The sequence below is a fragment of the Tenrec ecaudatus genome, chromosome 13 (genome assembly GCF_050624435.1).
Source record: "Tenrec ecaudatus isolate mTenEca1 chromosome 13, mTenEca1.hap1, whole genome shotgun sequence".
In the NCBI taxonomy this organism is placed as follows: domain Eukaryota; kingdom Metazoa; phylum Chordata; class Mammalia; order Afrosoricida; family Tenrecidae; genus Tenrec; species Tenrec ecaudatus.
Window position 1 is genome coordinate 52255099 of NC_134542.1, and position 15941 is coordinate 52271039.

Consider the following 15941-nt stretch of genomic DNA (forward strand, 5'->3'; position numbering starts at 1 on the left):
GATTTGCCATTATGACAATGTACCTGCTCACGCAGCCATCTCAATGCACCAGTTTTTGGCAACCCCCCCCCCCCACACGCACACACAAGTCCCTCTTGCCCCACACAGCTTATTCACCTGCCCTCATTTTGTGCGGCTACTTTTTGATTGCACAAATGAAGAAGGGCGTGAAAGGACAGCGATTTGAAGAGGTAGAAGATGTGACAAAAAAAGGGAAGGTGCTGTCATCCCTACAAACACTTGAGTTTGGAAAATGTTCCCAAGGACGGAATTGTAGATTTGACAAATTTATTAAATGTAATAGAGAGTAATTTGAAGGTGAAAAGGTAGTTTTGTAAAAAAATTTTAAGTACATAACTTTGGGAAAAAGATCCATTTTTTAGTGGGATATCTCCCCCACCTATTGCTGGTCAAGAAACTTTTGGGCTAGGCTTGAAGAGGTTTAAATGAAGTAAAGGAGAGAGGGAAACTGTCAGCCTTGGATGAAGCTAGAAATGGGCACTGAAGGACGTCACGTGCAAGTTAGCTTTCGGGCTCATTTACCCGGGCCACTGATAGTTGTTGACCATGAGTTGAAGTGTATAATTCCACCATTGCTATGTATCTGTGAGAATGATCTGACCCTGGAAGTGGAGAATCTGTGCGATCTCTCGGCAGGGATTCTGGCTATAATCAGCAAGGCCAGCAGTAAAAACCACTAGTCTCTCCACAGGAGAAAGACAGGGCTTTCTATTCCCATGAAGAGTTACAGTCTTGGAAACCAACAGTGGCACTTCTATAGGGTCCTATAGGGTCACTATGAGTCAGCATCGATTCAATGGCAATTAGTTTGGCTTTGGTTCGCCCACTGAATATTAAGTTCTACTTTCATGTGCTCTTCAGACTCATGTTTTTATGATATTCTTTGCAAAGCACTTTTTCAGGTTTTCATTTGAATTTATGCTGCACTTCTCTAGGGAAACCTTGACTCACTCCCAGCAAACAAGCAAACAAGCAAACGAACACACAAACCAACCAACCTTCACTGCCATGGAGTCAGTGCTGACTCACAGTGACGCCCTGTGGATTTCTGGGACGGGAACTGTTTATGGAAGTAGAAAGACCTCTCTCTAGAGTTAAATTTCACAAGGACAGTGAATTTGTTGGGTTTGTGTCCAGTCCTTTGCCTGGTGCCTCGCAGACAAACTGGCACATAATGTGCACTCAGTATGTTTTGAATCAATAAGTGAGTGAAATTATGGTATTATATGTCCCAAGGTTGTATGAATTTGAAGACCTGGCCAAGAGGAAGGAAGTAAATTAACATTGATAGACAAACTATTATGGGACATGCACGGTGCTGAATTGAGTATCCTGTTTATGGTGAGCCTTTGTCTCATGTCCTTCAGACACGTCATGAGGAACGAACAATGCCTGGAAAAGGACATCACACTTGCTAAAATAAACATCAGCAAAACAGAGGAAGACCTCACGAACAGGGAGCTGGACTAACACAGTGGTTGCAACAATTAATTCAAACATAACAATTGTGAGGATGGCGCATGCTCAGGCAGTGTTTTCTTCTGTTGTACATGGGGTTGCTATGGGACAGAACCTAACAAAAAAGCCAGTATTCAGTTGTCATATACCTCTCATACCAAGATCAAAGTCACACTGCCAATTAGAGGATACTTTTAAAATCTGAGTATATTGAATTTATGTATCAAATAATGTTAGATACTCAAGGATCATTGTTAATTAAAATAAGGAAGTACTCAATTGTTTTGTGTTGTAAATATTTATTATATTTCTGTGGTCTTTTATGGGCTCTATTTTTGAGCTGTACACATCAATATTTTTAAATGTTCAGTTTTTAGCATTTGACTTCTAACACAGAGAAACTTAGAAATCTGGATGATGCCTGAGGCCCTTGCTGGGACTGCAAGTCTACGGTTTCTTTTTATCACAAACAGCCCTTTGGGGCTGAAAATTTATTTTGATGAAGCAAATTACTATTGCCTTGGATTTGCTCACTTTGTACCAAATGAAGGGATGGATTAGGCATCCCATATTCTAAATTGCCATAACAAATCCTGGCACTGTTCCCATTTATCCCTGGGTCTTAATACTTTAATAGTATAAATACTTAAGGGCTTTGGGTGTTCAGTCATTACTTTTCTGGAAAATGTATCAAAATTGAGTTGTCAGAGGACTCTGAAAATCACTAGTAAACAAATAATCCTTCAAGTCTGTTAGGGCCTCTGGGGACTTTTATTCAGCCTCGGGAGTTATCTTGATGACAAGGAGCTTACTAAATACTGAATAAAAGAAAACCTATTTACAAGAGATGGAATAGTTGGTGCTTCAAATCAGTGGTTAATCTAAACTTGGCAGAGAAACGCATGTGTTTCATTAGCTTAGTAGAATGCACGTGGGTCATACATTTTCTTTTTCATTTGTTACAATCACAAACCAATTCAACTTTCTTAGCTGTGTACTGAAGAGACTGTCTATGGCCACATAAAGAGAAATTTAGAAAATAGCATGCATAAAATGTATTGTATAAATTTTTAGGGAAGTATTTAAATAAAGCAAATCCTGATCAAGTCTTTTACACTGCTGTAACAAAGTGAATGTAGAAAAGTTATTCTAGTAAAATTATTAAAGCATCAACTATATATTATTTCAGAATTATAAAATGGTAATATTTTAATTTAAAATTTTTAAAAATTAAGAAAATTATTTGAACTTGATAGTTATCAGGTCACATGTCCGTGTCTTATCAGTCAAACGTTATGCCATGAATGGCCAAGTCTCCGTGGAGTCTACTTGGCATGGAGTTGGGAAGGCATGATGATTATGGGAAGGAGTAGTCTGGTTTGTGAACCCTGGCAACTTACTCAATCTTCTCACCCATGAGTAGGAATTTACACCAAATCTATATTTCTAGCTTTTCAGTTTTAGGACTTTATTCAAAGTAATTCTTAACTATAAAACGCTATAAGTAGGGTTGTTTCGGTTGGGGTTGGAATATGAGCACCTCCATGTTCCTGGTCTTCAGGGTTCCATGGACAGTTGGTTTCTGAGAAGACAATGGGGATTGTCTTTCTTTTCATAACTCGTCTCATAGCTTCATTGCAGCATTCACATTGTGGCAGTCCGTGTTTTTTATTCCACTTGTGTTTGTAGTTGAGAATATACATAGAATATACAGCAAGTCAATGGTTTTTACAGGTCAATGCCATGACACTAAGTATCCTTTTCTGAGTTGGTCTTCTCCTGCTACATGAGCCCACTTCCCCCTAGAGTTTGTATTTAATCTTTTGAGTTGTCATTGTTAATTTGTTTCCATATGTAGATATTAAAGGAGCATAATGCTTAAGGTAGGCATTTATAGTTAAGCTTCACTACTGTTTGCTTTTGGGAAGAATTCATGCAGTGGGTGTTTTTTGTTCAAGGTCGAAAGATTGTCTCAGAGCAGTAGTTTCAGTGGTTCCTCTAGCCTTTGTGGAAGTCTGAAGTTTAGGAGAATTTGTCATTGTGTTCTTCATTTTCTTTCTTTTGGTCGAGAGTATTCTATAGAATCTTTCACACAAAAAAAGAATCTTTCACCAAATGTTCAGTAATCAATATTTATGTTTTCAAATGACAGGCTCTCTTTGATTTGATTCTTATGTAAAATTAATCATTCATTTACAAATATTTATCAAGCTACTACTATGTATAAGACAGCAGTCTTCAGGAGAGGGAGAATGACCCAAACAGAAGCAACACATATGCCAAATCTTGCTACACCACATCTACTGCAATCCATGTTGTTGTCTCATTCTTTACTTTTAAATTAGAGAACAACCTTCAAGGCTGTAGCTTTTTGGTTTCAATGCATTTTCTAGCTGGAAGAGCTCTCAGGAGTCTCCATGAATCACCTCATTTTACCAGTGAAGAAGCTGGTTTACAGAGAAGCACAGTGGCTGTTCAAATCACAGAATTAGTAGAAATTTGCAAGTAGAAGTTACATCTTTTGGACATATATCTTCTAGATCCCACTGCCATTCAACTATTAGTAGTAAACAATGTTTCTGAAGTTAACAACTTGACACTGGAAATGGCAATGATTCTTACCTCCAAAGAGCTTACTCAATTAGCACAGAGATTCTGCTCTGCTGACACAGCACTGCTGAAGCATGGTTAGAGTCTGGGTCTCAGCATTGGCTTCTCCTGACATGTCTAAATGAAATAGTTTCTACACACTTCGGCTAATAACTGTAGTATTGCTTCTAAAACATGTATCCAAAGGTCTTAAACATTTCATCTATTCTAGATTATAAAAGCAGGAAGAGATAAATTGTTGCTTTAAAAATTCATGTATAAGACTTTTAGTAGAAGTGATAATATATCCAAAGATGGGAAAAATATAGCATATCCTTATAAATAAAAAAAGAATGAAATGTGAATTTTATTTGATCCGCTTTTATTCTATTAACTTTCATATTAAAACTTTCTTATTTCAAAGAAATATTTCCTAAAATATCATTAGGGCCAAAATTGCTCTTTTTATATTTGTGATAAATATATTTTTTAAAGTCTGACATACAATATTATTTATAAGATGGTAAGTATAATTTTGTAGTCTATATTAGAAATATATCTATGACTGGTAACTTAATAATCTTTTCTTTACTCACTTTGCTTTAGCACAGAATTTGTGAGTTTTTCTAAACGATGACACCATAGGATTATATCTAATTTCCACAAACACTTCTATTGAAAGCGTACTGCTGCTGACTCGGTCACAACTCATAGCAACCCTGTGTAGCGTTTCTAAGATTTTGTAAATCTATAGGAGCAGACAGTCTCACCTTTCTCCTGCTGAGTGGCTGGTTGATTTGAACCACCGAGCTTGGCGTTAGTAGTGTGACACTTGTCTGGCCATACCATCAGGTTCCAGGTCAGACTAGCAGTTAGGTTTGCTTAAGTGAGTCCAACAGGGCCATCTGCCAGCATTATGGGAGAATCTCATTCTGTTCAAATTCTAAGAGTTTTATCTTGATTAGTTCAGTGATTGGAGGCTTGGGGAAAATGAAAATGAAACTTGTTAGTTGCCGTCGAGTAGAGCGCAGCGTTTTCAGGGCTGTGACCTATGGAAGCAGATGGCCAGGCCTGTCTCTCAAGAAGCTTCTGGGTGAGTTTGAGCCACCAACGATGTGGCCTGTAGTTGAGCATGGACCCATTTTTGCAACCTAGGAACTCCCCAAATTAAAATGAAATAATGTGTAATATTTTTAACAACAACATGTGTTTTTTTACTTCTATTAACGAAGAGTTAAGATTTTATCACTACCTTCCCCCTCCCCCCACCCCCATTCTTACAACTATTAGCATTAAGTTTTCGGAAAGCAAACAGACATGGTAGTCAGTAGCATAAAAGTGATCCTGGCTACCGCTACTTCAGATTCTAAATTCATAGCTGTTGAAGACCGTGTAAGTCAAATGTTACTGGTGGTAGAATGAAGGCAGGGGCAACATTATTATTGCCTTTAGTTTCTAATATCATTTTTGGGGGGTGTTCCTGGTTTATTGAAAATATTACATTATTGTGGAGAAAACTTAAACAGCACCACCTAGTGTTCTGAAATTCCTTCCAACCGCCGGCCGAGTGACCTGAAGGCTCGACAGAATGTCCAAATCCCCAAAGCTTTCACGTCCCTTAGTGTCTGGATCCATTTCAATGGTCTCCGAATCCAGAGCTGAGACCTCAGGAACACATTTTTCTCTTCTTTCTCTCTTCTCTTCCTGCAGTTTTAGAGATGCCTCGCTCAGAGCCTCTCTGACTCCGCTTCATCAAGTGTGCGAAATAGCCCGCTTGCTTGGTGCCCAGCGCCTTGCTGGGAATAGTGGCATTCTCAGCGCTCATGCGCTTGTTGTTGCCGTAGTCGGTGCCCCCAGGGTGTAGACTTCTCACCGATGACCCAAGCCGGTTTGTTGATGGTTTGGTGCATTCGCAGCCCGTGTTGCTGGGCCCCTGATCAATTATTTATACATATATAATTGATTGTTAAACAATTCAGTAGAATGCGTTTGACTGTGCTGAGTAAACACATTTCTTAAAGCCTCTACCTTTTGTCTTTCAAACTTGCTTTGGAAGAAAATAGCAGTCATGCTTTGTCCTTTCTGGAAATGTGAGCTGAAGGGTATTCGGGTGGGTTCTCTACAGATAATCTATGGACCGCTGGGTATTTCAGGGTCTAAGAGGTCAAAACCATTGTCATGATCAGCCTAAGATGTTCTTTGCTCTTTTCACTTGGTTGCCATTTGCATTGGTGTTGCAAAACCAATAATGAGTAAAAGTTGCTGGCTTCATATCACTAATCAACATATGGTGCCAACTCTACTTTTAATTATTGTATTTTCTCTGACATGTACTTATATTTAAAACATGCCAGTTGTGCCTAGGAATGACTTTGAGGCAGCAATCTAGATGATTGAAACCTCACTCATGAGTGTGTGTCATTTAAGTAGTCCCTGTGATTGAATGGAAAAATTCTCCTGCTGTGTACTGAACTCACAACACATGCAATTTTCCCGAATACCCTTTTTACTCAGAAGAATAACTGACAGATTATGGTTATTCAGATTTAGATATTTCTTCAAGAACTCATTAACAGCTCACAGTTCATAGTATTTGTTGTCATGAACAGAAGTTGAGCTGTCAGTGAATATTGTGTTGTTCGTAGCCATTGAGTAGGTCCTGTCTGAGGCATGCAGAATGCAGCACCGCATGTCCTGTGCCGTTCTCACAACTGTGGCTATAGTTCGAACCCATGGCCGCAGTCACTGTGTCGGTCCATCTCCTTGAGTTTCTTCCTCTTTTTCTCTGCCCAAGCACGAGCCTGTCCTCAGACACTGGCTCCTCTTCATAGCATGTCCAAAGTATTCCAGATGAAGTCTCAGCCTCCTTGATTCAAAGGAGCTTTCTGCCTGTATTTCTTCCAAGACAGATGTATTCGTTCTTCTGGAAGTCCATAGTACATTTAATATTCTTTGCCAACACCATAATTCAAATGCAGTAAATCCATTTCATTCTTCTTTAATCATCATTCAATTTTCACAAACATATTAGGCCATTGAAAATATCCTGGCTGAGTCACATGCACCTTGGTCAGAAAGGTGACATCTTTGTTCCTTTTAACACACTCACATTGTTATTTCGCAGCAGATTTTCCCAATACAATATGCTGCCTGATGTCTCCGTAAGTGTTGATTGTGCTTCAAAGTAAAGTGAAATTTTGGGCAGCCTCAGTCTTTTCTCTAGCATGCCTTTGCTTGTTGGTCTAGTTGTGAGAATTTTTCATGTTAAAGTGTAGTCTTTGATCTTCAGTGATGAATGTGAAAGTCCTCTTCACTTTAGGAAGCAAGGGGGAATCCTTTTCATCTTGCAGGCTATTAATGAGTCTTCCTCTAATCCTAATATTGTGATCTCCACAGTCCAGATTTTCAGAATATTTGCTGAGCATACATATTAAATAAGGATAACCATGACTTGCCTATCAGTTTGTCATACTGTGGTGACTTGTGTGTTGCTGTGAAGTTGGAAGCTATATCACCGGCATTTTTAAATCCAGCAGGATTAACCAAAGGGAGGAGGTCTTAACAGAGCATCTAGACTAAGAACAGACTAGGAAGAGGGAAGAGGTTGTCCACTTCAGAGGAATTGGCCACTGAAAACTTTATGGAGAGCAAAGAAGCATTGTCGATACTGAAAGCTCCTGACTAGCAGCAGGGCATTGTCAGAGACAGTGGCAAAGGTTGTCAGAGACAGTACCAGAAATGTGGCCTTCAGATCGGAAGGCCCTCAAAATCTGACTGACGAAGAGCTGCCTTTTTGAAAGCGAGTTGACCTCAAGGACATGGACTGATAAAGTCTGCAGGACCTCCGCTTGCTGTTGGGGGACAACTCAAAACGAGAAGAAACCGCTGTAAACATCTACTCATAACTGGAACTTGGAATGTACAAAGTATGCATCTAGGAATTTCAGAAGTTGCCCCAAAGTGAACTGCAACACGTACAGGTCGATAGCCTAGGTGTTAGGGAGCGGAGGTGGACTGGTCTTGGCTGTTCTGGATCCAAGAATAATAAATGGCTAACTGTGATGGGAATGACAGATTCAAGAAGGATGTTGCATTCATGTCAAAAAGGACATTTCAAGATCCCTCTTTAAGCACAATACTGTCTCACATAGAATACTATCTATTCACCTTCAAGGAAACTCAATCAATATAACTATTATTCAGATTTATAGACCCATCACTAAAGGTAGTGACAAAGAAACTGAGTTTACCAATGTCTCCATTCTGAAGTTGATCAAACATGCAATCAAGATGCTTTGATGATTATTGGTGTTTGGAATGAACAAGTTGGAAACAAGGAAGAAGGTCAACACTTGGGAAATATAATCTTGGTACAGAAACAATGCCGGAGACTGCATGATAGAATTTACAAGACCAACGACTTATTTATGGCAAATATCCTTTTTCAATAGCATAATCAGTGACTATCTACACGGACCTTCCCAGATGGAATGCGCAGGAATCAAATAGACTCTGTCTGTGGAAAGAGACAATAGAGAAACTCAATGCCATCATTAAGAACAAGGTTGGGTGCTGATGTGGAACAGACCATCAATTTGAAGTTGAAGAACAGTGAAGCCACAAGAGCCTGAATACTACCTTGTTTGTATCTTTCTATCAACCAATGAATGACTGAAGATCAGACAAGTTCTGAGAAAAGTCAAATACATCATGCATGAATAAAACAAATGGTCATGTAAGAGATATGAAAGGAAGAAAAGACATAAGAACTTCTTCTTGAATGCAGATGAGATGAAGTGAATAAAATAAACGACAAAATAAAAGAACGAGATTTTAAATGGTGGTTCTGGAAGACAAACTCAAAAACAAGAATTCACACTCACTGCCACTGAGTCCTTCTAACTCATCACGAACATATAGAGGAGAGAACAACTTCCCTGTGGGTTTTTGATGGGAGCAGAAAGCCTCATCTTTTTCCTGAGGAGTGGCTGGTAGTTTCAAATGTCTGACCTTGCAGCTCACAGTCCCACTTTGTCACCTTCAGAGTACTCTCCATTACACTTAATACATTTGTCAAATCTGCCATTCCATTCTTGGAAACCTTTTTCAAACTCATCTGTTTGGTTGGCTGACAGCATCTCCATTGTTTTTTTCTTCACCTCTTCTACCTCTTCAAATCGCTGATCTTTCAGGCTCCTCTTCATTTGCAGAAACAAAAAGACGTTGCCTGAATGAGGTCAGGTGAGTAAAGTATGTGGGACAACAGAGGCATGCTGTTTTCTGCCAAAAACTGGCTCACTGAGATGGTTGCATGAACAGGTGCATTGTCAGGGTGGCGAAACCAGTCTCCCTGTCTGCCATAAATTAGGTCTTTTACTTTTTTTATATATTAAAAGATCATTTTATTGGGGTTTTTACAGCTCTTATGACAAACCATAGATCAACTGTATCAAGCATATTTGTACATATGTTGCTATCATTATTTTCTAGACATTTAGTTTCTATTGAGCCCTTAGTATCAGCTCTTCTTTTATCCCTCCCTCCCCACCTCTTGTGACCCCTTGATAAATTACACATCATTGTTATTTTCATATCTTACACTGACTGCTGTCTCCCTTCCCACATGATTTCTATTGTTTGTCCCCCTGGGGAGGTTGGTAGAGGGGTTGTTATGTGTCAATAATTTCAATCATTCCTTCTTCCTCCCATCTTCTCCCCACCTCCCCCTACCCTCCTGGTATTGCTACTCCCATTCCTGTTGCTGGATTTTGTGTGTTGTGAGCTCTTATCTCTTATCTGTACCTGTGCACATGCTCTAGTCTAGCCCGCAGTGAAAGGCTGGATTGGGATCATGATAGTAGGGGGCGAGGAAGCTTCGAGGAACCAGAGGAATATTGTGAGTTTCATTGGTGCTACATTGGTGCTCTGGTTGACTCATCCCTTCCTTGTGACCCTTCTGTGAGGACATGTCCCATTGTCTACAGCTGGGTTTTGGGTCTCTGCTCCGACCCTCCTCATTCTCAACAATATGGTTTTTTATTTGTTTGGTTGTTTTGGGGCCTTCTGATGCCTGTTACTTGATCCCATCGACATCTCATGGTTGCACATGCTGGTGTGCTTCTTCCATGTGAGCTTATTGCTTCTCTGCTACAACCTTTAAGACTCCAGATACTATATCTTTTGATAGCTAGGCACCATCTGCTTTCTTCACCATGTTTGTTTGTGCACTCATTTTGTCTTCAGTGATTTTTCCAGGAGGGTGAGCATCACAGAATGCCTGGTTGTTAGAACAAATGTTCTTGTATTGAAGAAGGGCATATGCAGAGGAAATCAGACCTTTTTTGTCACACACTATTATGGAATCTTTTCAGAATTTCTAAATAGAAAGCTTGATTAACAGCTTGACCTGGTGGAACTAACTCCAAATACACTACAAGCAGACATTTTTATACTTTTGGGAAGTTGACAGACATCCAGAATGAGGTTTATCATCAATAGACATTTCACCTTTTTTGAAATGAGAAAAATTCTCAGACATTTGAGTCTTTCCCATAGCACTGTCCTTGTGTTCACCATCACAACAATCTCTGCGGCATTTTTCCTGGGCAGGAAACAAAATTTCACAGCTGCACACTGTTCTATTAAATTGACCATCACAAAAAACAAGGTTCGAGCAAAACTGCTTTCACAAAAAGATTTACTGTGACCAGAGAGAACCTTCCCAGGTGACGCCACTGGGTGCACTAACTCAGAGCAAGTTGTTTGATGCTCACCTAACGGGAAAAATGCGTACTATGAAAGCTCTGCCTAGCAGAGCTATTTTCCATTTTTTTGTGTATCCCTTCGTATATATGATTTTTTTCACTAGAATTTTTTCTGGTTACCACCTTAAAGGGTGCAATTCAGTGGGGTTAAGTATATTCATAACTTGTGCAATCATCTCCACTAGCTAGTTTGAGAACTTTTTCATAATCCCAAAGAGAAATCTCATACACATTGCATGGTAATTTCCTATTATCTGTTGCATCAACTTAACTAATTTGCCATCTGGCTGTCTCAATTTGCCTTTGGAATATGTGGCCTTTGAGTGTGCCTTCTTTCACGTAGCATTATAGTTTTATCCATGATTTGGTTTGTATCAGTTCTTAATTCTTTTAAGTAAAGTAATACACTTCAATCTTCCTGAGATGCTATAGTTGACATCTTTACATACTTTCTGAGACATAAAATTCTAATACAATAAGCTTTACTCACACACACACACGCACGCACACACACACACACAACTGAAGGGGAAATACACGTGGATTAAGCCTCCAGTGAGTTCCCTCTGATCATAGATCAGGAGTGTGACCAGCTTTGCTATCATGCAGAGTGCATTGGAAAGTGGATAAATGCAGATTCAGTTAGGTTAAAATTTAGCACCGTATCATTTGATCTTTCTTTTGACTAATTTTAAAGTTGTACTTTTAATCTTTTTTACATTCTTTCAATTGAGCTTTTTCTTCTTTTTGCTTTGTTGCTCTTGGCTTTTGGGGGTACGTTTTTCTGATCTGAAATCCAGGATAGGTAACTTTATAGGGAAGGGAACTGGATGAATGGTTTCTTGAAGTTATGGCAGGGGAACTGGGGGGAAAACAGGAACCTAATAACAGTGAGCATAAGAATGAAGACAATATTTCAAGATAGATTGTGATAATAACTCTACAACTCTTCTAAAAAGATGGAACTATTGAATTGTAGGATATATTAGTTATATGCCAATAAAACTTAAAAAAATTACAAGAAACCAGGTCACAAAAAGGTTTACAAAACAAACAGAACAAAAAGAAGGCATTCCTGTCCAGTCAAACTCAAGTGTGTAAATCTGATCCTAGTCAGTTCATAGATTCTTCTTCAGGCTCATGCAGCGCATTCTGCTGATTCAGAGTGGTCAACTGGGAAACAAAGCTCACACGCCAGCGAGTGAAGAGTCTGTGGCTCTAAAGTTGGTGGAGACATAGCTGGCACAGACAGCTCTCAGGGATGGCAGCCGAGTTCCTGCAGCCAGGGAGTTGAAGGCACGAAGAGAGAGATGTAGGTTCTTCTTTTTCATGCTCATAAGAAGGCAGTGTCATCAGGCTGCAGCCTCGTGGCAAGTGGACTTCATCCCTACACTTTCCTGCATTTTCAAATTGACATAAAAATCTAACTACCACAGAGTCCTTGAGGGTTAGAGTGGGGTCAGGGTTAGAGCAAAAGGGAGGGGGGAAGCTTTGTTAAAAAATTGAAACATAAACATATTCTTTTCTGATTCTCACAAGTAATCAATAACAATCCTCCACCCAGAGTTTTTGAGTCTCTACAATTTTCTATGAGAGGATCCAAATAATACATAAATATGATTTGTTTTCATTAGACGATTATTAATTTATTCTCTAAACAAGATGCTGTAAAAATTAAGACCTTGAGCTTATTCTGCTTGAGTATAAGTTGATCTGAGTAACTTTCTACAATTATAATAGAATACATAGTCGTCTGTTGAATGACTTCTCAGTAATCTCTACTTCAAATCCCTTCTGTATTGGGCGATGGGTTTCTTCTTATGATAAACGCCACTTGAAAAGGAAGTATCCCTTGTGTAGTTCTCGGCTCATGGGGTCTGTGTGTCACAGCAGGGGAGTGAAAAGATGGTCTAGGAAGTTCCACTTTTCCCTTATCTGCCTTTTTATTTTAAAGGATGGCTTGAACTTTATCCTTTTGTTCCGTAGTCTTTTTATGAAAAAGAGGGTAAAATTGGAGGTGAGAATGGATGTTGTTCTCTAGAAAAACGGACTTTTTTCCATATGGATTTATATCTAAGAAGCCTACAAGATGTTGCATAGGGATTACGAATGACTTTTGCTTAACCACTTTTATAGGCTTTTGTTTAAAAGTGATTTAAAAAAAACAACCTTTCCTTAGATTGAAAATATTTTAGGAGAGAAGATTGCACTGACAGAAACAAGAATATTGAGTAGGCAAAAGTATGTGGGTAACTGCATGTACTTGCGTTTTGTGTGTGTGTGTGTGTGTGTGAGAGAGAGAGAGAGAGAGAGAGAGAGAGAGAGAGAGAGAGAGAGAGGAGAAAGATTTTTTTTTTGTTACTAGGAATATGCACAACATCCTGAAATAATTATTAACCAAGAAAAATTGGTTTTCTTCTTTTAATCTTTGAGAAAAGATTACTTTTTCCCATACTCTACAACTGTAATATATTAAATCTCTGTCCTTCTGCCATTCAAAAAATCTGGGATGCATACCAGCTTCAGGGAAGACCCGTAGGCTGCTTTATGCTGACCAGTAAGTTAGTTGTTAGTGATTGGCAGGTATTAGTCAACATTTGATATTTACCCCCTTGGCAAAAAAAAACAACAACAATCAAGCAGGAAGAAAAGTGGGAAAGGAAGACCCTATGCTCCCTAAATTTCGCTCATAATGTTATAATAGTCTGTGATGTCAGTGGGCTTGATATCATAGCTGAAGTCAAGGGAAAAGAATTCAGGGAATGTAAAACAGCCCTGCCTTTCTTTTGCTGTTGAGTTTTTTTTTTTTTCAAGCTAGCTTAGCCATTTACTGACAAATGTTTGGTTAAAAACCAGGTTTTCAGACTCAGCATATATGCTTCATCATTGACAACACTTTAAAATTCACTTATATTAAAATTTTTTCTGGAATGAAATGGTTTCTTTTTAAAGTATGGTCTCAATAAAAGGAGGAAAATTATGTTCTATATTATTCTATAATTAAAATCTGAATATGTTCTACAATTCATTTCTCACTATTTTAACTAAATTTGAATTATACTTCTAAAAATTTAAAGAGAAACCTCTATATCTATATATCATGTACTGCTGTTTCTTAACCTATATCATTTGGCCTACTCTGTACATTATTTAATCAGTATGTTTGTGTGTTTATGTGATTTTTAGTGTCATAAATTTAAATTTCGCTATTATAATAAAATAGAGCATATAAATATAGCATAATTAGTGAAGATGTGGACATTAAAAGTTGGATTAAAAAACTAACCTGTTACCATTGGAAGGAACCCTGGTGTCAGAGTGGTTAAGCTCTCAGCTGCTAACTAAAAGGCTACTTGTTCAAAGGCACCAAACATGTGACAGGGGACAATGTGACAGTCAGCTCTCATTGTAGGCTCACCTTTCCAATACGAAAGCTGAAGACAAATGGATGCATAAGCAAATGTGGTGAAGAAGGCTGATGGTGCTCAGCTATCAAAAGATTTAGAGTCTGGGGTCTTAAAGGCTTGAAGGTAAGTGGCCATCTAGCTCAAAAGTAACAAAGCCCACATGGAAGAAGCACACCTGCCTGTGTGATCATGAGGTGTCAAAGGGACCAGGTATCAAAGAAGAAAAAATCATATCATTGTGAATGAAGGGGAGTGCAGATTGGGGACCCAAGGCTCATCTGTAGGCAACTGGACATCCCTCTGCAGAGGGATCTTGGGGAGGAGACAAGCCAGTCAGGGTGCAATGTTGCAACGATGAAACACACAAGTTTCCTCTAGTTCTTAAATGCCTCCCACCCATCATGATTCCAATTCTGCCTTGCAAATCTGGCTAGACCAGAGGATGTACACTGGTAGAAATAGGAACTGAAGGAATCCAGGATAGATGATCCTTCCAGGACCAGTGGTGAGAGTGGCGATACCGGGAGGGTGGAGGGAAGGTGGAGGAGAAAGGGGAACCGATTACAAGGATCTAGCTGCATGTTACCTCCTCCCTGGACAACAGAGGAGTGGGTGAAGGGAGACATCGGGCAGTGTGGGATATGGCAAAGTAATAATTTATAGATTATCAAGGGTTCATGAGGGAGGGGGAACGGGGAGGGAGGGAAGAAAGTGAGGAGCTGATACCAAGGGCTCAAGTAGAAAGCAAATGTTTTGCGAATGACGAAGGCAACAAATGTACAAATGTGCTTGACACGATGTATGTGTGGATTGTGATAAGAGTTGTATGAGCCCCCAATAAAGTGATTAAAAAATAAGATTTCAAACTTGGAATTCCTGTGGGGCAGCTCCAGTCGGTCTTATAGTTTCAGTATGAGTCAGAATTTACTTGGTGGCAATAGGTGTGGTTTTATAATTGTCGTTGTTGTTGTTAGGTGGTCAGCTCTGACCCATAGCGATCTAATACACAACAGAACAAAACACTGCCTTGTTATGCTCCATCTTCACAATTAATCCTATGTTTGAGCCCATTGTTGCCGCCACGATGTTAATCATTTCCTTGAGGACCTTACTCTTTTTTGCTGCCCTCTAGTTTACAAAACACGATGCCCTTCTCCAGGGACTGGTCTCTCCTGACAGCATGTTCAAAGCATGTAAGACAAAATCTCATCATCCTTGCCTCTAAGGAGCACCTTGGCCGTACTTCTCTTCTTCCAAGATTGATCCAGGATAGACTTGTTTGTCCTTTTAACAGTCCATAATTCTCTCAGTCTTTCCTCCAGCACCACAATTCAAGTGCATCCATTCTTTTTTGATTTTCCTCATTCTGAGCCCAACTTGTCCCCACACACACGCAACGGGAAACACCATGGCTTGGGTCAGTCACACCTGAGTCCTCAACGTAGCCTCCTTGCATTTCAGTACTCTACAGAGGTCTCGTGTGGCAGAGTTACCTAACACAACACATCTTTTGATCTATTGACAAGAGATCAAATAAGAATAATGCATCATATTAGAGATAAATTAACTTAGAATTCATCTATTTTTATCGTTTCCTTGATTGCTAGTATTTCCTGTCAATGTTAAGTTTAATTCTTAGCTAGCAATATCATTACAATCTCTCAGTTCTATCCTTACACATTTCATTATCTGTCTCATTGTT